Here is a 21,673-nt window from a genome sequence, read left to right as displayed (position 1 = left end):
TAACTATAGTGTGTTAGAAACGTAGAATGAGTTTTTCAAAAAGAGACGACTTGTTCCTGCATCTGCATATCATTGTGTACTCAAACCTGTCTCAAAACAAAAGTAGAACTATGATTTTTAACACCACTTTAACTATTTCATGAGTAGAACTGCTCTCCCTTGCCAACTGTCCTGGTGAGAGAGAGAAAGGAACACTTAAACACAAGTCTGGTTGGTTATAGTAACTCACTTCCAACTTGAGTGACCTTCATGGTTCCCAGTGACCCATTATGATTTCCTTTCTTTTCAAGGTGTTTGTGACATCGTGGTTGATCAGCTTTGTAACAGCCAGCAGTTTGGGTTTGGGTCTTAATATGTCAAGCTTATATACTTTTTCTCTCTCTAGATGTCTGCTGTGGGTACGAATTTCAACCCCTCCTCTTGGGACCACCACAGCTCTATTTAGACATTTTTCTTTGTGTAACATTTTCCTCATCAGTCTGTGTTATGCTGCTAAGTTTAGCTATTATGATATTAATTTAACCCAGAATGAAGAGAGCCAGTGTTTGTGTGTGCCTGTGAATTTTTTTTAAGGGGGCTGACTTTAAGGAGGCTGACTTTAGCATCCTTCCTCTCACATTTTTTTTTTCCTTTTTTCGATTTGATCTGTCCAAGTAACAAGACCACACTGAGTACTTGCTAGTTGAGATGTGTGGTCTACAATTCTGAGTTAGTTCCTCCTCTGGCCCTCTCTCCCCGTGGTGCACTGAGTCACAATGCGATCGCCAGCTGCTTCTGGACTTCATGTACACAGCAGATTAGGGAGCCGGGTAGCCAAGCATCAGCCTGGGAAGTACTTTCAGGAAAAAGCAAAGACCCCTTGTCCACCCCGATTATCTTTCAGTGGCTTAGGATAGCTGGTATTAATGTTATAAATGAACATCCCTAAATCTGTCTTAGCTGCAGCCCAGATGGAGTTTTGATTTTAGAAAATCATTCAGTGAAATGTATTTCCTGTGCTTGGTAGTCAATGATCACTTACCAAAAAAAGGGGGTGGTAGGAGAATAAAAATAAACTTGTGATAATTCACATACACTTAACCTTTACTGAGTGAGTAATACCAAAAAGGGAATGAGCAGGCTTTGCTGACCAGCATTTGCAAATGGATTCCAGGAATGTTGTTGTAGTTGCCAAAGCAATTTCTGAGTCCTGCCAAAAGCATCCCGGGGGATTTTGCTAAGGGTAGGGAGAGCGAGGGATATGGAGGTGTGTATGCGAATGTGTTTCAAAGCTTTCTGGCCCAGCAGCCGTGTAGTAGAAAGAACACTGGCAAAAATCTGGGAAGCCTGCTTTCTAGACCTGGTTCTACCTAATGTCCTGTTACTGGAAAGCTTACCTACCTTCCTTGGAACTTCAGTTATCATATGTAAAATCAGGATACCAGACTAAGATCTTTCATCATTGACATTCTGAGCTTCAGCTGTTCCAACACAGAAAGGTCACACATGTTCATTACATCTCTGTGTTAACAAAACTAAGCTAAAAAACTACAAGAGCAATCACATTTTTAAAAGAAAAAAACTGCATCTATATATATTATATATTATATATTATATATTATATATTATATATTATATATTATATATTATATATTATATATTATATATTATATATTATATATTAGAGTACTTCTGGTTAGTGCATGTCTAACATAATTACCAGTTCTAACTATACTTTTAAAGAACCTATTGAGTTAAGAGCTCAGGTTCAAACTGTGGTTTATATAAACTGTAATACTACATGCAATACAATTAACAAGATACCAAGAGCTATGTTGCCCAAGGGCAGCACGGTCTGTGATGTTTCCCATGAGAGTACTGCTACTGAAATTGTTTTTCTCAATGGAGCCTTCCTTTCCCAGTTTTTAAGAACGATCAAATGCATTTAGTATTATTATAATTGCAGACAGAGATTAACTTATAAAGGACTGATGTATCAGTAATGTCTATGACCTTTGCCTCTTCAGTCATGTTTTCTCCTCCATATTTACGACACTTTTTGTTCCCCACTTCCTGATTTTAATTATTTTCTAATTAGAGTATTAACACATTGTTGATAGCTTTCTGTATTGTGTCATTGCTACCCGCTCCTTATGGGATAGCTGGAACCTTCTAAGGGTTCCAGGAAGTCCCTATCTTGTTGAAACACCCTTAGGAAGATATATTAGAAGTGTTATTGGCTTAGTGTAGGAAGGCATGTTTCTTCAGAAGCAACCTTACAGTTTGGTTTTGGGTAGAAATCATAATTCAGCAAGAATGGTCTACATATAATTATGCAGCTACATTGGCAGCCCCTATGAATGGTTTGCTTTCTACCAAAAGTCAAAGATCAGCCAGTGTGACGGATGATGCTTATAGAAGGTATATTAGTCAGTGTTTTACCAGAGCCAGTAGGAGATAAAGAGATTTATTGCAAGGAATTCGGTTATGTGATTGTGTGGGCTGGCTAGGTAATCCAGCATGCACAGGGTAGACTGTTAGAAAGGGCAGAGGCTGGAACTTTGCTACAGATCTGACACTGCTGTCCTCAAGTAGAATTTCTTTTCCTTTAAAGAAACCTCACCTCTGTTCTCAAGGCCTTCCATTCCAACTTTCAGTCTGGCTGACCCAGATTTTTTAGGACAATTTCCCTTCTTTAGAGTCAATTGATGATGAGCTTTAATCACATCCACAAAGTACCTTCATAGCCATACCTAGATCAGTGTCTGATTCAATAACGGGGGCTGTAGCGTAGCAAAATTGACCATCGCAGAAGGCTAACCATTTCCTACAGAAGATCAGTCTAAGGTATGGAAGCCATTGTCACTTGGAGCTGAGAAGCTGGAAGCAGAAAAGGTGCCAAAGGAGTGAGTCGTAAGAATGCCAGCGTCTTCTTTGGGAATACTGGCTGGAAGTGATGATGGACACACGGGGCAGTAAATGGGGGCAAACTAGTGTTCTACCTTAGGCATGTGGAGAGCTGAAAAGCCTTCACCCACCTGCTCTGAGAATAGAGCTATTGTGTGTCACATCGCTCCTTTGGGTCAACTCTAAATTAACAAACAGAAGAATTGATTGTCATTTCTCTTGCGTTCTTTGTTTCTTAAATTGTACTTATTTAGAGAGAGAGAGCATGTGCATGCATGAAACAGTGCAGAGAGGGAAAGAGAATCCCAAGTAGTCTCTGCACTGTCCACACGTGAACTATGGATCACGACCTGAGCTGAAACCAAGAGTTGGATACTCAACCGACTGAGCCACCCAGGCACCCCTTCTCTTGCATTCTTCATTTGAGTTGCAATTCGCTAATATGTTTATACGCTTCTTTGAGGTTGAAAGCCTCTGACTAAAACACATTTTCCTCCATATTTAAAACCTTTTTTTTTAATGTTTATTTCTGAGGCAGAGCGTGAGCGGGGGAGGGGCAGAGAGAGAGGGAGACACAGAATCAGAAGCAGGCTCCGGGCTCTGAGCTGTCAGCACAGAACCTGACGTGTGTCTCGAACTCACAAACCATGGGATCATGACCTGAGCCAAAGTCGGTCGTCAACCGACTGAGCCACCCAGGTGCCTCCACATTTTCCTCCATATTGCCATCACCCCCTAAATCTCCTTATCCTGGCTGTCACTCATCAACCACTTGGCATATGGCCCACTGTGTCCCCTGTGTCCAGGCTTTTCATCATCTTGGAAGATCTGAGGGCTCAACACCCTGGCTTCTCTGTCTCTTGATCAATATCTCTTGTGACTTTTATCTCCACTCAGCTGCAGCCACCACTCCCAGGGTTCCACCCTGGAATTGTCATTGCTTTGTTCATAAATTATAACATTAAAACAACAACAACAACAACCCAAAACTCCCTCTGCACATAACCCTGTATTCTTCCAGCTCTCATTCAGACAGCTCTGACTCTACTCTTCCTCAGTGTCTTTGCCTTCTGTGACCTTCATTTCCATTTCCCCATCAGTCTCTTTTTCTGTATCCACCTTTGATCCCATGGTTCTACATTGGAGCCTCCTCTCCCACTGCTGACTTTCTTTCAGTAGGCCTTTTTCCAGAGTTTCACTTAGTCTACCTGCCCTGTTGAGACCTGCAGTACATTCAGGCCATCTTGATGACTTTTCTAGGTTTTTCTAGTTTTGTGAATAATTCTACTCTTAAGGATCTCCTTAACTCCTCTTCTGCTGCCTCCCTTTAAATGTTTATATATTTTTGAGAGACAGAGAGCACACAAGCAGGGCAGGGGCAGAGAGAGAGGAACAGAGGATCTAAAGCAGGCTCCCTGAGAGACTGATGCGGGGTTCGAACCCACTAACCGTGAAATCATGACCTGAGCCGAAGTCAGACAGACACTCAACCGACTGAGCCACCAGGTGCCACTCTGCCACCTCCCTTTAGATGTTGGTTTTCTTTGGTAATGAGGGGTTTGGGGCATCTTTCCTAGAGTCCCTTCTTGTTCTACTTCCCATACTTGATTTGTTGACTTTCACTTCCTGGGGTGTCAACCACCAGTATTATAATGTCGTTATATAAATATGTGTCGGCAAGCTTTTTGCATTTCAGATCCAGGTCTTTCTGTCTATTGGCCAGGTGCATTTGAATATATCACGGAAAGCTTAACCTCAATATGTCAAGATATATTTATCAACTTCTTCCCAGAATTCCGTCTATTCCTGTGTTGTTAAATGGAATGGTGTCACCATCTAACCAGCCTCCTAAGCCGGAAGTCTGGTGTTATTTCCCCACCCCACTCTTTCCCTTATTGCCAATTTTGCCTCCAAAGTACTTCACAGACCTTTACTTCTTTCCATCTCCACTGTCTGTAAATGATTCCAGATGACCGTCATCTCACATGTACCATGTTGCTTTCACACTGATAATACCCTCTTAATTGGTTTCCATGTCCACACTCCCCTTTCCCCCCAGCTGCTTCTAAAATGCAGATCTCATCACGCTGCTCCTGTCTAGCACCTTATCTCCTTAGCCCAGTAGTATAACAGAGCAATTAAGAAAAACGATTCTGAAATCAAATAGAAATGGGTTTGAATCTCACTTACGTGCTATGTAAACTTGGACTAGTAACCATTTTTGATTGTTTACCATAAGTAAAATAGAAATATTAATCGTACTTTCCTTTTTAGATGTTTTATGCCTTTTAATTTTCTTCTCCTACAATTTCCCTTCTTATGCTGCATGCTGGATGGACTTCTTTCTCTCAGATCCTTGAGGGCATTACTGGACAGTCATATGCTATTCTCTCTGCCTCGAACAGTCTGTTGTCCCCAGCTCTCTATTGCCATGTCTCATCATGGATGTCATTGGCCTTGAGAACTGTTCATCAACCTCCTTGCTCTTACTTAGTTTAGGTACCCTTGCTATGTGCCCCTGTATTTTTCTTTTTAAACTTCCTAACCTTTCTTTTTAAACTTCCTCTTTTCACCCTGTCCTGTAAATGTTCATGTACTTACTGCCTCCTCCCACACGATCACCCACTCTCCACCCTTCATGAGTTGCACAAGGACATAGACCATGACCTTGACTATCTCCTTAAGCTTCCTGTCCTCGATGCCCAGTGCTTAATGTGTTCTCTAGCAGGGATCAAGCACTCGGTAAATATTTGATAAATGTTTATAAATGAGACCATCTCACTAGTTCACAAACATTTCCAACAAAGTGAACACATCTTTTTCTTTTTCTTTTTTCTGTAGGATAAAAGATATCATAAAATATAATTCCCCTACCTCTGTAATGGTTCCCTCAGAACCTGACCACTTCTAGAGAGCTGTTTACTCAATCAAATCAAGCGGTATTTTACTAGGAGGGAAAGCCCCAGGACAAGTCCCTTCTCTTGACCACAAAGTTCTATGTTTTTTATCTTTTCCTCTTGAATTCTTAGGTTCAGCAAAGCAGCCTTTTGTTGATCCCCTCCTCCCAATAATGCTATAAATGTAATACAGAAATGTATTACTAAATCCTTAAATCCTTAATCCCTATCGATCCTTAATCAATTATAATGTGAAGCCTTGGGCTGGGGAGCAGACAGCACACTTATTTTTTAGCATGATTTGGAAGGATGTTTCTAGGTATATAACTGGCAAGCATTCATGAAAGGCTGCTTTACTTTTCTATCAAGGTTTGGGAGGATTTTTTTTTAACAGTTCTGTATGCTGAAAGAAAGTTCATACATTTTAAAAGGAAATGTGGCCCCTTTCATTAGCCCCTTTTACCTCCTGCTGAGTCATGGATGAGAGAGAATTTGTAGGCGGCTGAGCTGCAGGAAAAGTAATACTGTCATTTACACTTGCAGGCTGTTATGCTTTCCAGAAAACTTTTTCCGTAGGTTGCGAAAGTGATTAATCTGCTGTTAAAACTGACAAAGAAGGTTCTCTGATAAGAACAAGAATTAAATGAGGGATTTTTTTTTTCTTTAAAAAGTAAGCTCCTTTTTCCACTTTTAGACTAGAAAAAAATAGGTTTAGGTTTTTTTTTTTTTTTTTTTTTAACTTTAGGTATTTTTTGTGTGTGTACGTGTGGATTTGGTCATGGCATAAAATAATCACAGGATATTTTCTATGTAAATTATGTCTATTTATTGGCATGTTCATGTCTCATGTTTTATAGCTGAATTATTCTATATCCTGTTCCCTTGCTTTTTTTTCTTTCATATTTTTATATGTGGGCCTTATTTTTAATACTTCCCACATCATCTTACTTCTCAACCCCAGATCTCTTCAACCAACTTCTTTTTTTTTTTTTTAATTTTTTTTTTTTTTTAACATTTATTCATTTCTGAGACAGAGACAGAGCATGAATGGGGGAGGGTCAGAGAGAGAGGGAGACACAGAATCTGAAACAGGCTCCAGGCTCTGAGCAGTCAGCACAGAGCCCTACGCGGGGCTCGAACTCACATACCGCGAGATCGTGACCTGAGCCGAAGTCGGAAGCTTAACCGACTGAGCCACCGAGGCGCCCCATCCAACTTCTTTTTTAACATTAAACCTGTTGAAGACAATCTAACTTCCTTCTGTGATATAAACTCCTTCCTCGTGAAAAATTCCATCCATGCACGTTTTCTACAATAGTTTGAAAACTTGAACAAAAGTTACTTGGTATTATTAAAATGAAACATCATTGCCTGAAGAGCTGAGAAAATATATTTTCCTTTTATTTCTTTTTCTTTTGTTTTCTTTTCTTTTCTAAATACTTATTTACTTTTGAGAGAAAGAGACAGATCATGAGTAGAGGAGGGGCAAAGAGAGAGGGAGACACAGCATCTGAAGCAGGCTCCAGGCTCTGAGCCATCAGCACAGAGCCCAACACAGGGCTCAAACCCACGGACCTTGAGATCATGACCTGAGGTGAAGTTGGCTGCTTAACCGACTGAGCCACCCAGGTGCTCCTATTTCTTATTTTAAAAATGAAATTGTTGGGGCGCCTGGGTGGCGCCGTCGGTTAAGCGTCCGACTTCAGCCAGGTCACCATCTCGCGGTCCGTGAGTTCGAGCCCCGCGTCAGGCTCTGGGCTGATGGCTCGGAGCCTGGAGCCTGTTTCCGATTCTGTGTCTCCCTCTCTCTCTGCCCCTCCCCCGTTCATGCTCTGTCTCTCTCTGTCCCAAAAATAAATAAAAAACGTTGAAAAAAAAAATTTAAAAAATGAAATTGTTTCCACTGAGTTCTAGCAAATTTACTTGTCATTCGATCTTTTCTCTAGGGACCCTACCTTTCAGGGATCCTAAAGGAACAAATAAATCACTTGGCTTACTTTTTTTTTTTTTTTTTTTTTTTAATAGTTCCACAGAGAACTGGTGACTCATTTAGAGAATTGGGAGTCCTCAGAAAAGTAGAATAACATATTAGATGTTTATTGAACTTGTTGCCCTTGGCATTTTAATACCTGACTTTTATAACTTGTTCATAGGAGTTGTAAAAATGCACTGGCCTGACCCCCTCTTCCTTTTACATTTCTCTATTCCTGTGCCTCACCATGTTGCTTAAGGTATGCCAGGTAGGTTATTTTCCTTTTTTTTTTTTTGTTTTTCCTTTTTACTCTCCTTATTTTTGCACACTGACTTTTGAGTGTGAGGCATTTTCTTGGCAACTGAATGGATTCATGAGAGACAGCTCTCTCACAACTCTGGCAGCACTGTCACCAGTGAAGAAGGAAAGAGACAGAGAGAAATGTCCCTTTCTCTAACTGAATGGACCAGCATGAGAGACTTGGCATTCCCTGAGTCCTAAGGTTGAGATATATACACTTTGCTTTTGCCCTTGGACTGTAGATCCAGGTTGTAAAATTCTGAAGTTGAAAAATGTCAAAACTGTATAATTGAAAACCTGCTAACCATTACTATGTATTTATGTGGGTATTTCAGAGGAGAAAAAATAAGGGAACATGATGATGTACTTGTTTTATATCCGAATTGCCAAGATTATTTCTGTTCTTTTGATAAATGTGTATGAAATATATGTAAACACACATAAACATAAACAGAGGGAGGGAGAGAGAGAGAGAGAGAGAATGCAGTATTATTAACACTGTTGTAGTGTTTCTTTCATCCCTCTTCAAGGTGCTGTCACATGCAGTTCCTGGCATCATCTTGTAATAAACGACTACAGTTTTGGGGCACCTGGATGGCTCAGTCCATTCAGCATCTGACTCTTGATTTCAACTCAGGTCATGATCTCACAGTCCTAAGATCAAGCCCTGCATTGGACCCCTGCACTGGGCATGGAGCCTGGTTGAAATATTCTCTCTCTCTCTCTCTCTCTCTCTCTCTCTCTCTCTCTCTCTCTCCCTCTCTCTCTCCCCTCCCCCGCATTTCCCCTCTAGCGCTCATCCTCTTTCTCCCTTAAAAAAAAAAGGTTACAGCTTTTGGTGGGAGCCTCCTTGGGGCAGGATGAAGTGTAGAGATCCTTTACACTCTGCTTTTAGTAGAGCAGGGTTATATGTACCTACAAAAGTGTCTGTGTGCAGATTTGTCTCCGTTTTCTCAGCAACATGGAAGAGCTTTTAAACTAGAAGAAAAAACATCCTCCTTTGGTGGTTGTTTTTTCCTATTGTTGCTGAGATTAGCTGTCACAATTTGGCTGCAGTATTTTTAAGTTAAGAACACTCTGATTTGACATTTTTAAAAGGAAAAGGTTCTATAGACATTATAGCAAAGTCTTTTCCGTAACTAAATGCCAGCAACAAAATTTAGACCAGAAAGTGGTCATGAAGCCACAATAATGAGATATGATTGTGGTTTAGTGGAGGGAAAAAAGCCCTGCAGGGAACAGTGCAAATGCAGTAAATTATGAATCGCTACTAAATAGGCCTCATTAGTCCGCCATTGACTATGTTTAATTGACATTAGAAAGGAATCTAGAAAACTTTGGGAGTATATACAAGAAAACTTGGTGTTAAGCTAATACAAGTCATTAGCGTCCATTTTAAAAATTAGAACAAGTTGGTTGTGCGTAAGGGCCACAAAACAGGGGCCATTTCACTAACATGTGCTTATGGAAGAGCCATTTATATCCTAAGAGAAATGGGCCGCAGAATTCTGGGTGATGTCATATGTGACAGTCGCAGGTGCATTTCTCCCCTCATCCTAGATATTTCCACAAAATATAATGGACCTTTAATGTTGTTCTGAAGTTGATTCTGATGAGGACTGGAACACAAGAGGGCATTTATAGTGATTATTTTCTTTCTGTTACTCTACATGGTCGGCAAAGCCTGAGTGCCAGATGCTAAATTCTATCAACATAATGTATCTTTAATTAAATATGATATTTGCAATACAATTAATAATGTGGCCTGTTTCCATAACTTTATTAAGAAATTACCATAATTTTTGTATAATAAGCTAATAAAAAGGCAGTGTGTTTTGAAACAGCCTTTCCTAAAGTGGTTATGTGCTTTGTGTCTGTTGGATTTTGAATTTAGATTAAGAGATTGATGGCCTGAATATCTGATGCAATGCACTCAAGAGTTTAAATTAGTGAGGAATCTTGTGGGATCTAGTATTTGTTTCCTTCAAAATAAGATAGATTTCTTGCTTTTCAGTAGGTTCACTGTTTAAGAGGTTTTAGGGGATAGCTTACTTTCTTTATGCTCCCTCCTTCCTCTCCTTCTAAAAACCCAAGCAGTACCAAAAAATACCAAAACATGTTAATTTCAAGCGTGTAGTACCTTGAACCATGATGGTTCCTAATGAATGGGGGGGGTCTTGCTTCTCGTTCCGTGGCCACAGTTGGTGTGGTTTTAAGTTTTGCGATGTGTTAACATGATAATTAAGTTCCCCTGGTTGTCCTGTGAAGAAAGAATTTTAAATGGCAACACGCATGGGGAAAAAAACTTTGATATTTGAAAATAATATTATCTTTTAAACTGAGATCACATGTGGATACAGAATATTGTGTATATAGCTATGACAATAGGGCTTTAATAATGTTTCGTAGCTGCCTTTTTCAAGACTGTTTGAAAATGTCACCCTCAGCTAAACAGATGTGATTTGCATCAGAGCTGTGTATGTCCTTACGCTTAATGAAACAAGAGTCATTCTCTTCAGAGAGTAATTGTTCTCCTTGCAATGTGTGTGTGTGTGTGTGTGTGTGTGTGTGTGTTTTCTCAGCATTCAGTGTTCTTCCCCTGCCCTTCTTTACCTTAATATTTGTCCTTTAATTATATCAGATTAGTTGTCAACGAAAATGAAAAGCAGATGTTACCCTTCACAATCTATCCTGATCTAATTTTACAGCCTTGATTTAGGTGTTTGCTTTTCGTATAGAAGAGGCCAACAGAATAACTTTAGAACCACGAAGCCTAGATTCAGGTACCAACATGAGATGATGCTGTGACGTTGCGAAAGTTACTTCATCTCACCTAGACCTGGACCTCAGTTTCCTCATCTGTAAAATGGGAACAATGAGAGGCCCTTCCTCAGTTCTATGGAAAGCGCTTAGATGAGGCCTATCACATAGAATGTGTCAACTATTACTAAATTCCTGACAAACTTGATTGTTCTCCCTCCCGGCCCTCTCCTTTTGTCTGGGTCTCTGCTCACTTCATTTGCCTGAAAGAATCTATCTACCCTCCTCTTACAATGAAGGCCTACCCTCGCCCCCAACAGGAAGCCATCTTTGTGTTCCAATTCTGTCCCCCGGAAGAAGACAGCACTGGGAGAGCCACTCTCTGCTTGCCACTTTGGGAATAACCCATCTGAAATTTAATCACTGCTCTTGCATTGCCTAGCATTCTCAATGATTATGTTATAGGCACTTAACTCGTGTTACTTCGTCTCCTTTGCTTTGTGAACTCCTTGAATCCAGGGAGCTCATGGAATAAATTTCTCCCTACTCCAAAGAGCCCAGTGCCTTGTCATCTGCTGTGCTTATTTAATTAGTGAGGAGTGCTTTTCTTTACATGTATCTCATTTCAGACACTTTTGAATGTACATGATGTGCTTACTGTTGCATTAATCCCATCAGTTCTGGGCATTGGCAAAGGTCAGAAAATTAGGAGGAACAAAAATACATTTAGTCCATTTAAGCAATATGTAAGTTCCTCTTGTGTTTCCTTCCCGCAATTAGCTCTCAATACTTTTGCAAAAGAATGGCTAATTTCTTATTTAAAGGAAAATGAAAGCAGATCTGTTACTTCTATCATTTGAAAGGCATCCTTTATCAATGGATAGATAAATGCAATATTTACATACGGTTTGTGCACATCACAATATATTTATGAAAATTGTGCACAAAACTCTCAGTGCCTGTACATTGTTGTTGGTTTTTTTAGTCCCATTCATGTGGGTTCTAAAACAACAATTACATTTTGAAAACTCTAATGTAGTTATTTCTTTAAAATTATTATACCCTGAAATAAAGTTTTAATACTCTCTACTCCACGATAAAAGTTACACAGCATTATTACTTTACTGCTGAAAACTTGTGAGGCTCAAAATAATTTCATGTTTATACATTGAAGCTACTTGACCGTATTTTAAAAACAAAGCTTAAGATCATAAAACATGAATGTTTCACCAATTCTATTGGCTATTTTATTATTGGACTTTGTGAAGACTGTAGACTTTATTTAAAAACAAGTTTTGATTTAAAGACAGGAAATGTATAGTTTGTATAGCTCTGTTCAAAACGTGAGGTTTGCTATTATTGTCTGCAGGGTTTTGCCAGAGTTTGTTTTTGCTTTGTTGTCACTGTTTTGTTGGGTTTTGCAGTGCGCTGGGCATGTCTGCTTCTTTTCTGTTGCCCCACATGGCACTCGTGTACATGGACTTAAATAGCCAGAGTGGTTCTTCAATGTGGAATAATAGTTCATTTATTCTAAGGGGGTAATTACAATATCACAGATCTGGGTAAGTGATCGAAGCTGACCAAACCTAGGGTTTGTTCCATAATAGTATTTGAGGTTAGGTTCTGTCTTTACAGCTGCTGCTTATTTACATAGATGACACCTAAGGTTAATCTACGCTGTGTGCCATATTGCTTAGGGCAAATAGTTCTTTTCCTTTTTGAGATAGATAAGTTATTACGAAACAAGTATTTCTCTTTACCCTTCATCCAAGGGCAAAGCACAGTGCAAGCAATGAAATAGATGGTTAACTGATGCCTAGCCTCTGACTGGGGAATCCTAGGGAGTGGTCAGGAGCTTGGGCAGCTTTGACCCAAGCTACATGTATGAATTCAGACCCAGTGTTCCTAGACCCCATGACTGAGTGCCGTTGGATGGCCCATGACCTCTAAGGCCTTCAACTTGTGGGCACCACTGAAAATGGCCAGTTTAGTGCTTTGTTTGACAAAGCTAAATTGGTAGTTCTTTTCTAATTCTGAATCCCAGGTGTAGTTAAACTGTTTAGACAAAGCCCAATAAGTGTATGAGATGAAGTGTGACTTGGTGGGTGTTGTTAATGCTCCTTTCTCCCTTCTCCCTGAGGGTTCATTTAGGGATGTCCATGGCCAGATGAGAACTTTCAGAATCTGAGGCAAGATTTATCTTTGAATTTTGGCTAGAAGTAAAATCATTTAGGTCACTTGGACACATCCACGGTGCTTACCCCCACAAAATTGTCTACCCCTCTGTACAACCTATGCGTGACTGCTGGGCTACTTGGATTTCCCAAAAGCAACAAATCACCCTCTTCCTGAAAGGGGCCGTAGTGTCTAAGTGTGAATAATGCCATTTAATTCTGAGTGCTGGAATTGAGGCCTTCAGTTGTAGCAGCCCTCCCCCATGATTCTGTTTCTCTTTGTTCTGACACCCCCATTTAGTATTTGTCTTAACAGTTATTGTTTCCAGCGTATTTGCTGGGTTTCCACTAAACTGGCCACACCAGAGGAGCTCATTGGCTCCGTTCCCTGTTCATATTTGGAAATATCATTGTACAAAGGAAAAATTGCTAGCCAGAACTATTCTGGGACAATCTGTACACATACACACTCTCTAGAATGCTGTAGGAGCCTTTTCCTTCAAACTCTAGCCCTCGTCAGGGCCTCATCTTTTCTTCCCTGGATTGTGGCACTGGCTTCTTGTCTGGCTGCCTTTATGCCCATCATAACCATATGGCTTCCAGATTAATATTTCTTCAGCACAGCCCTGGTCCTACCATTCTATATTTGGCTTCTGAACAATCTACATATTACAGAGTAGATAGAAGGAATGTGGTGATAATAATGATGGTAATAATGGCAGTAACAACAATAAAGGAATGTTCTTAGATGCCGTATTACAAATATCAAATGTCTTGACACAACAAGGCTTTTGCAATTCAGTATCAGAGGGTTTATCATTGGCATGATGTGATTGGCCCAGAGGCATGGGTCTGAATTGCATGCCTATAGTTTGGCTGATTGAAAGATATCTGATCTACATGAGAAGTGAGTAGGTGGGGAGTTGACATTTTGTTAGAAGTGCATGCCGGGTATCTTGATATACAACTGCATGCCCTCACATTGTTGATATCAGAAATAAAACTACTTTGTGAAGAGACTGTAGCACAACTCAAAACAGTAGGGAAATCTTAATGCCTCACATCCTGGTCTGGGTTTTAAAATTAAATATGTATACTGAGTAGTGGGTTATCACCTTTGAGTGTTCCCATCTGTTGAGGCGGATTGACCACTTGGTTACCACACCATAAACAGCTCTTTGGAAGAATTTTTAAATTTGTTACTTCTATATGATATGTTAAATTTAAAAAATGAGATACAAAATTGCATATAAACAAGGTTTGCAGTTAAACACCAATACTCGTACTAGTATACATATGCACAGGTATACACACGCATACAAATTGTACATGTAAATACAAAGAAAAATTTACCAAGTTCAAATTCTTATCACTAGGGTTTTAATTATGGATATTTCCATTTTCTCTCGTTCTTTCTTTATTTTAAGTTTTTAATGTTTATTTATTACTTTTGAGAGAGAGACAGAGAGAGAGAGAGCACGCAAGCAGGGTAGGGACAGAGATAAAGGGAAACACAGAATCTGAAGCAGGCCCCAGGCTCTGAGCTGTCAGCACAGAGCCCCACATGGGGCTGGAACTCACGAACTGCAGGATCATGACCTGAGCCAAAGTTGGCTGCTCAACTGACTGAGACACCCAGGCGCCCCTCCATTTTCTTTATTTTTTTTTAACATTTATTTATTTTTGAGACAGAGAGAGACAGAGCATGAACGGGGTAGGGTCAGAGAGAGAGGGAGACACAGAATCTGAAACAGGTTCCAGGCTCTGAGCGGTCAGCACAGAGCCTGACGCGGGGCTCGAACTCACGGACCACGAGATCATGACCTGAGCTGAAGTTGGACGCTTAACCGGCTGAGCCACCCAGGCGCCCCTCCATTTTCTTTTTTAATCTTGTTCATATCTTCTGTATTTTCTATGACTATTACTATCTTAATGAAGAAACTGTCTCTTAACATGAGAGTTTGCCCAGCACTGTCATTCACAGCTCTGAGGAACGTTGAGTATGTTATTGAGCCATCATTAAAAAAAAATCAAGGGCATTGAGAAGGGCACCTGTTGGGACGAGCACAGGGTGTTGTATGGAAACCAATTTGACAATAAATTTCATATTAAAAAAAATCATGGAGCGACAACAGAATAAATACAAAACTGAACTGTCTGTTTATAATAGTAAAATATCTTCTTGAGTAGTTCTGTTGTGTACCATCTATGAATGGTGCCCCTGGGAAATTGTATGTTTTGCTGCCTTTTTGTTTTGTCTTGTTTTTTAACTGCTGAGGTATTGAGTGAAGAAATCTAGAAATAAAATGACTAGCCCCATAGATTGCACCTTTGATGCCTGAGATCATTGGTGTTTTGTTTTGTTTTGTTTTGTTTTTTTCATTTTTTTTAAATGCGATTTCCTCCATTCTCACCAAATAATGATATTGTTGAAGCTGCTTATCATGTTCTTTATATTTCTATAATGCCAATCATCCCAGAATCCACAAGGGTTCACACAGGCAGAGACTAAATAAAGAAAATTAAGAAAATGGGGGATAACCTCATACTTGAATATAGTCATTCATTAATGCATTCATTCCTCAATGATGTTTTGATAGCCTATTGTAGCTTAATCTTTGTGCTACCATATTCTAAATGATAGGATGAATAATGAATATTAGAACATGGTTCCTGTTCTTGAGTTTATGTGGTTTAGAACAACAGTTCTCTAACTTGAGAGTGCAACAAGAATTACCTAGGTGATGACATTCATCTGAGATACAAGGGAGATAGGAAATAGCAGGCCAGGGGAAGATGTTTGAATTCAGCTGCCCGTGGGAAATGTGAAAAAGCATTTTTAGCCAGCACCTTGAAGGTGAAGGGCACCTGTTGGGACTACTGTCATCCAGTAGTTAGAGTAGAGAGGAGGACCCTACTTCTAAACCTTTTCAAGCCAGTGTTCTTTGTCTGGCTGGAACTCAGTTCTATGTTTAAAAAAATGAATGGGTTGCTGTAGAACACTATATTCCAAGTAGAGTTTGTCAGACTTCTGGGAATCTGAGAAGTTTCCACTGGTTTTCTTCCTGTTTCACCCAAGTATAGTCGAATTCATTGAGGCTAGGAACCATAACTTGTTACCCAAGAAGTTGGCAAAATTTCTGGTATTTAGAAGGTGGTCAGTTAATGGTCAATGACTCCATGAATGACACCATTTTTCAAAAAGAAATTCCAAAGTCATGTATTTAAGGCAACTAATATCATATTTCTTTGCTTTAGGGTGGTTTGGGATGATGCAGTGTGTTCTTTGAAAGGAAAAGATGTTTGGAGATATCATTGTTTTTCTCTGTAAATAAAGCTATTTCATTTTATTTTTTTTTTCAACGTTTTTTATTTATTTTTGGGACAGAGAAAGACAGAGCATGAACGGGGGAGGGGCAGAGAGAGAGGGAGACACAGAATCGGAACAGGCTCCAGGCTCCGAGCCATCAGCCCAGAGCCTGACGCGGGGCTCGAACTCACGGACCGCGAGATCGTGACCTGGCTGAAGTCGGACGCTTAACCGACTGCGCCACCCAGGCGCCCCAAGCTATTTCATTTTAAATGCAAATATAATGCTTTCATAAAATAAAACGAAGGAAGAAAAAAGAGCAAAATATCTATATTTCTAATAACTATAGTAATTCAGGTTTTTTTCTCAATTAGATATTGGACTTTAATCATGTTATATGTACAAGTTTATAACCTGTTATTTTTATGTAAATACCAGATATAACATAAATAACATTCTGCAACATATATAGATCTTGAGATTAACAAAAATGAATCGAAAATAGTGTCAGAATGAGAAGGATCTTAGTTTATATACCATTCCAAATGACCTCAGGTATCAGACTTTATCTGAGATCAAGGGTGTTTCTTAGATGTTTTAAGCTACCAGAAATGTGTTTTTTTTTTAATTTTTTAATGTTTATTTATTTTTGAGACAGTGACAGAGAGAGAGTGCAAGAGGGAGAGAGACAGAGAGAATGGGAGACACAGAATCTGAAGGAAGTTCCAGTCTTCGAGCTGTCAGTACAGAGTCTGACTTGGGGCTTGAACTCAGGAACCATGAGATTGTGACCTGAGCCGAAGTTGGACACTTAACCAACTGAGCCACCCAGTCAGCCCTGCTACCAGGGATGTTTAAAATTTCCCAGTCATATCCCCTTGCTTATAAAGAGGAAATTGAGACCAACAGGAGCACATTTGTTTGGCCCAGGACTTTCAGACCTTGGCCCAAATTAAAATTGGGAAATTGGGTCCCTGAGAATGTTTGTCCTTGAATTTCTTTATTGTTTCATATTTTGTAATTCTAAAAACAAAAACAAACAACAACAACAACAGGATAAAATTACTCTTCATTTTACCATCGGAAGGAGGTTCTTCTGGAAGAAGAGATTGTCCAGAACGATTGAGCTCTGTTAGCCATTTGCATCTCAGCTGATAAAGGGTATCAGAAGTGGTGTGGATACCTTGCTCTTGGCCTAGTCACCATCTCTTTGCTGTTCCATAGAGCTCAGTCACCAGGTACCAGGGCCAAAGTCATGGTGATCTCTCCCACAAGCCATGCTCAGATTTCCAGTTGGCGGTGGCTATCTGGAAAAGAGGAAACATAAATTCTCGATTACTCCAAATTCTAGCCCGTTTACTTCACTGCAGGATCTAAAATTGCAAATAGACTCTACCAGCAAAGCTTTCCAAAATATAAATGGGCAAAATAGCAAGGAATGATTTGGGGGACCATTCAAACTAGGACTGTCGTTGCTCTTGTCATTGTTATTTTTGAGATGACTGTTCGCATTTTGCAAAACACTCTGCCCATTGCCTACCACCTCTGAGGTTATAAACGATAATCTCAATAGTCGCCCAGAGAGAATGGGAAAGGAGCTACCTCCGCTCCGCGCTCCGGGAGGGAGTGACAAAGACTGATGGGCGAGCAACCTTTGCTTCCAGATTGCTCCTCTGTTGCCTCACCCTTTTCAGGCATCACCAGCTACCAGAAACGCATCTACTCCATGTGGTCATTGCAGGATTTATCTGGGCATTTGCTGAACCTGCTCGCAATTTATTTTTATTTCTTCCGATAGACGTGGATTTGGCACAGGAGAGTGGATTCTTTCTGGAACAGCAGATGTGCCTGGTACACTCGTTTGCTATAACCATTTGTGCTGTGGTTGAAAAAAAAAACTTTTTTTTAAGAGTGCAGAATTGTTGAAGGAGGAGGGTTAAAAAACCAGAACCATTTTAGCGATTATGCAAAGTTAGGATGTGAGTAATTTTGCCGCAGTTAGTCATTATGTGCTTTCATAGCTTGTTTTACAAGGATAAAGGGATATGTACAGGTTTGGTGAATAGAGCCCTTATTTGTCCCTAATAGTCGCTTTTTATGAAAACATTTTCTACCCTTCCTCCTACTCTGTGGCGAAGTGCTCTCTCCTTAGAAATTATACCCTTCTGTGATTCAGCCCCTTTGTCCATCTACAATAAGTGGACAGTCTCCATTTCTGACAACAAATGTGTCGGAAGAGAAACTTTATTTTCCGATACACTATATAATGTGAATGATGTACATCCAAAGCCCAGTGATACAGTGATCATTTAAAAACGAGCATGCTTTCTGCAAAAGGAAAGAAAAAAAATAACAAGCACGCATCGAGTGACTCTGCTATGAGCCTAATGTGCTGTGAATATGGTGTCCTTTTGATCTTTTATTTGAAATATTCAATAGGTCTTAGCAAATTTTGCTCACAGAGTTCCCTAAGGACTGTGACACAGCACCTATTCCTTTTTTACTTTGCTTTCGGTCACCCAGATTCCTTTGGAAATATGTGAACGAAGGTCTGTTTGTTTCCACTGTAGCAAATATAGCCACTTGCTCACACTGGTGGCTTCCCTTACTGAATTCCACTACTATTTTGGAAACTCCTGTATGAAAACACAGCAACCCAGCTTGTCCCCGTTGAGCCTTGTCGGTGATTTCCATGCGATGCGGCCGGGTGTCTATACGCTGGGGTTCGCTTTTGTTGGAAAACAAAACTGGGTCTATTGCCTTTTTATAGGCTTATTTATTACTAAGTCTGGTCATTCTGGTGTGATGTCAGGGACACTGGTGTTACAGCCTGGAAAACTGGGTTCTAATTCTGACCCTTTCGAGGCCTCGTCACTCTGGGTGAATCTTTCCTAAGCCTTGTTCCCTTGAGGAGAAGGTAGAAATTTGTGACCTTCAAATTCCTTCAAGCTGTAAGACTCCATGATTCTGTAAAGCATAGTGGATAATAATGCATAAATAAATCAACCCATTTCTTCTTTCTCAAATATTTCTTTGTGCTTATATCTGCCCCAGATAACTCTTTTCAGACTGTGTCTCAAAAGTGGTCACATTTTAAATTCTACCACTGACATGCAAATTTTAGCAATGAGAAACCCCTACAGGACTTGGGGGTTTCCTGAGAGAAGAGATCCTGCCCTTATATTCATCTTTTTGTCCTTAATGGCTTCTGAGAAGAACTAATAGGCTGGAATCGTTGGGTCTCTTACAGTAGTTGATTATAACCGAACACTACTAAGTCACGCTCACCACATTTCCTGTTACCTATAGCTAACAATCCTAAAACATATAAACTAAGAATATCTTTTAAAGTTTATTTATTTATTTTTAGAGGAAGAGGGAGCACGGGGGAGAGGCAGAGAGACAGGAAGGGAGAATCCCAAGCAGGCTCCACACCCACAGTGCAGAGCCCGATGCAGGATTAGAGCTCACAAACTTTGATATCACGACTTGTTCCTAAATCAAGAGTCGGATACTTAACCAACTGAGCCACCAGGTGCCCCCAAATATTTTTTTTAGTTACGTTGAATTCCACAACCCTCCATCATACTTAAATAACTATTGTGTAGCTTTTCATCTAAGTAAAGCTTTTTACTTTACAAAACTGGCAGGGGATGAAAAAAGAGTGGGACGGTTATAATTTAACCAACTACTCCCATTATTGTCTCATTTTATTAAATATATCTTACTCTTTTACAGCATTTGTCCGTAGTGCACAACGGAAATAACTTTCATTTACTGAACAGACACTTATGGAGCGTCGGTTTGTTAGATGCTAAAGATATTGTGTTGAATGAGAGTGACAGGTTCTCACCTGTAGGATGCTTGGGGAGAGGAGAAGGTTACGGAAGGAATTGGAAACAATGGACAAGGGTTATCATTTGAGAAGTTCAGTCTGTTAAAGGGACATGAGTGATAGACAACTTCACCTAGACTTAGAGGCTCAAGACTGCCTCTTCCGAAGAAGTGTCATTCATTTAAAACCTGAAGGATGAATACTCATTAAGAGTTGAGAAGTGGAAAAAAAATTTAAAAAGGGGCACCTGGGTGGCTCAGTCAGTTAAGCGGTCGACTTCGGCTCAGGTCATGATCTCGCGGTTTGTGAGTTCGAGCCCCGTGTCGGGCTCTGTGCTGACAGCTCAGAGCCTGGAGCCTGCTTCGGATTCTGTGTCTCCCTCTCTCTGACCTTCCCCCATTCATGCTCTGTCTCTCTCAGTCTCAAAAATAAATAAACTTAAAAAAAAAAAAGAGTTGAGAAGTGGGAGCTAGTGGAAAATGTTCAGGGTAGGTATCCACAGGATAGCTGGAGCGTCCAGTCCCAGGGGAGGGAAGGGAGGAGACAAGGAAGCTAAGTGGTGGCTCTTTCAGGAAGGAATTTGAACTTCCTTCTAAGAGCAGTGGGAACCTTCAAGAGATTTCAATAAAGGAAGGGGATGATCTTATTTGGATTTTTGAAATATTCTGGTTGCAGCATAGAGGATGTACTACAGGACGATAAGAGGTCAGTTAAAAAAAAAATTCAGGGGCGCCTGGGTGGTTCAGTCAGTTAAGCATAGGACTCTTGATTTAGGCTCAGGTCATGATCTCCCAGTTTGTGAGTTCGAGCCCCAGGTCAGGCTCTGTGCTAGCATTGCGGACTCTCTCTCTCTGCCCCTCCCACATGCTCTCTCTCTCTCTCAAAAATAAATGAACTTTAAAAAAATAAAAATAAATTTATATATAAGCATATGTGCCCATGTATTCGGTATATAAATTGCAGTGAATTAGGGCGGCAATGATAGTGGACTGAACTAAGGTAGTGAGAACTGGAAAGGGTACAGGTAATTAGGAGTTAGAACCAAAAACCTTTGCTATACCAAGGAGAGAAAGAATTGCATGGCTGTATTTGTAACATCCAATCACATGACCGTGCATCTTAAAGATAACCTACTAACCTTAGCATAGTACTGATTTACAAATTTTCTGTCTATATACATATGCAGTATACATATGCTTTTATTTTTTTTATTAAAATTTTTTTAATGTTTATTTTTGAGAGAGAGAAAGAGAGAGAGAGAGAGAGAGAGAGAGAGACAGTGCAAGAAGGGGAGGGGCCAAGAGAGAGGGAGACACAGAATCTGAAGCAGGCTCCAGGCTCTGCAGAGCCTGACATCGGGCTCGAACTCATGAACTGGGAGATCATAACCCTCTGAGCTCAAGTCAGAAGCTTCACCAACCGAGCCACCCAGGCGCCCCACATAGGCTTTTCCTTATAGACTTATTTGAATATGTGTTCCTTGCTTGCCAGCTGCTAACATCCCATTGGATCCGTGCACCATGATTTCTTCAACCATCC

The 21,673-nt window shown here is 40.2% G+C and overlaps 1 protein-coding gene and 1 long non-coding RNA gene across 8 annotated transcripts in view; one reads left to right on the top strand and one right to left on the bottom strand.

Annotated features, from left to right (window-relative positions):
• Positions 1-21,673, top strand: part of LPP (LIM domain containing preferred translocation partner in lipoma) — a 677,239-nt gene that overhangs the window by 388,861 nt on the left and 266,705 nt on the right. The gene's annotated exons all lie outside the window — the stretch shown is intronic.
• LOC109275301 (uncharacterized) lies at positions 17,350-18,019 on the bottom strand. Its single transcript, XR_002084059.2, has 2 exons — positions 17,902-18,019; positions 17,350-17,606 (listed from the first exon to the last, which is right to left on the bottom strand). It is a non-coding gene; the product is annotated as an uncharacterized LOC109275301 (long non-coding RNA).

This window comes from Panthera pardus, unplaced genomic scaffold (genome assembly GCF_024362965.1).
Source record: "Panthera pardus isolate Hobbes unplaced genomic scaffold, ASM2436296v1 HiC_scaffold_16, whole genome shotgun sequence".
Classification (NCBI taxonomy): Eukaryota; Metazoa; Chordata; class Mammalia; order Carnivora; family Felidae; genus Panthera; species Panthera pardus.
The sequence above is the reverse complement of the archived record's forward strand: the minus strand, read 5'-3'. Positions and strand labels throughout refer to the sequence as shown.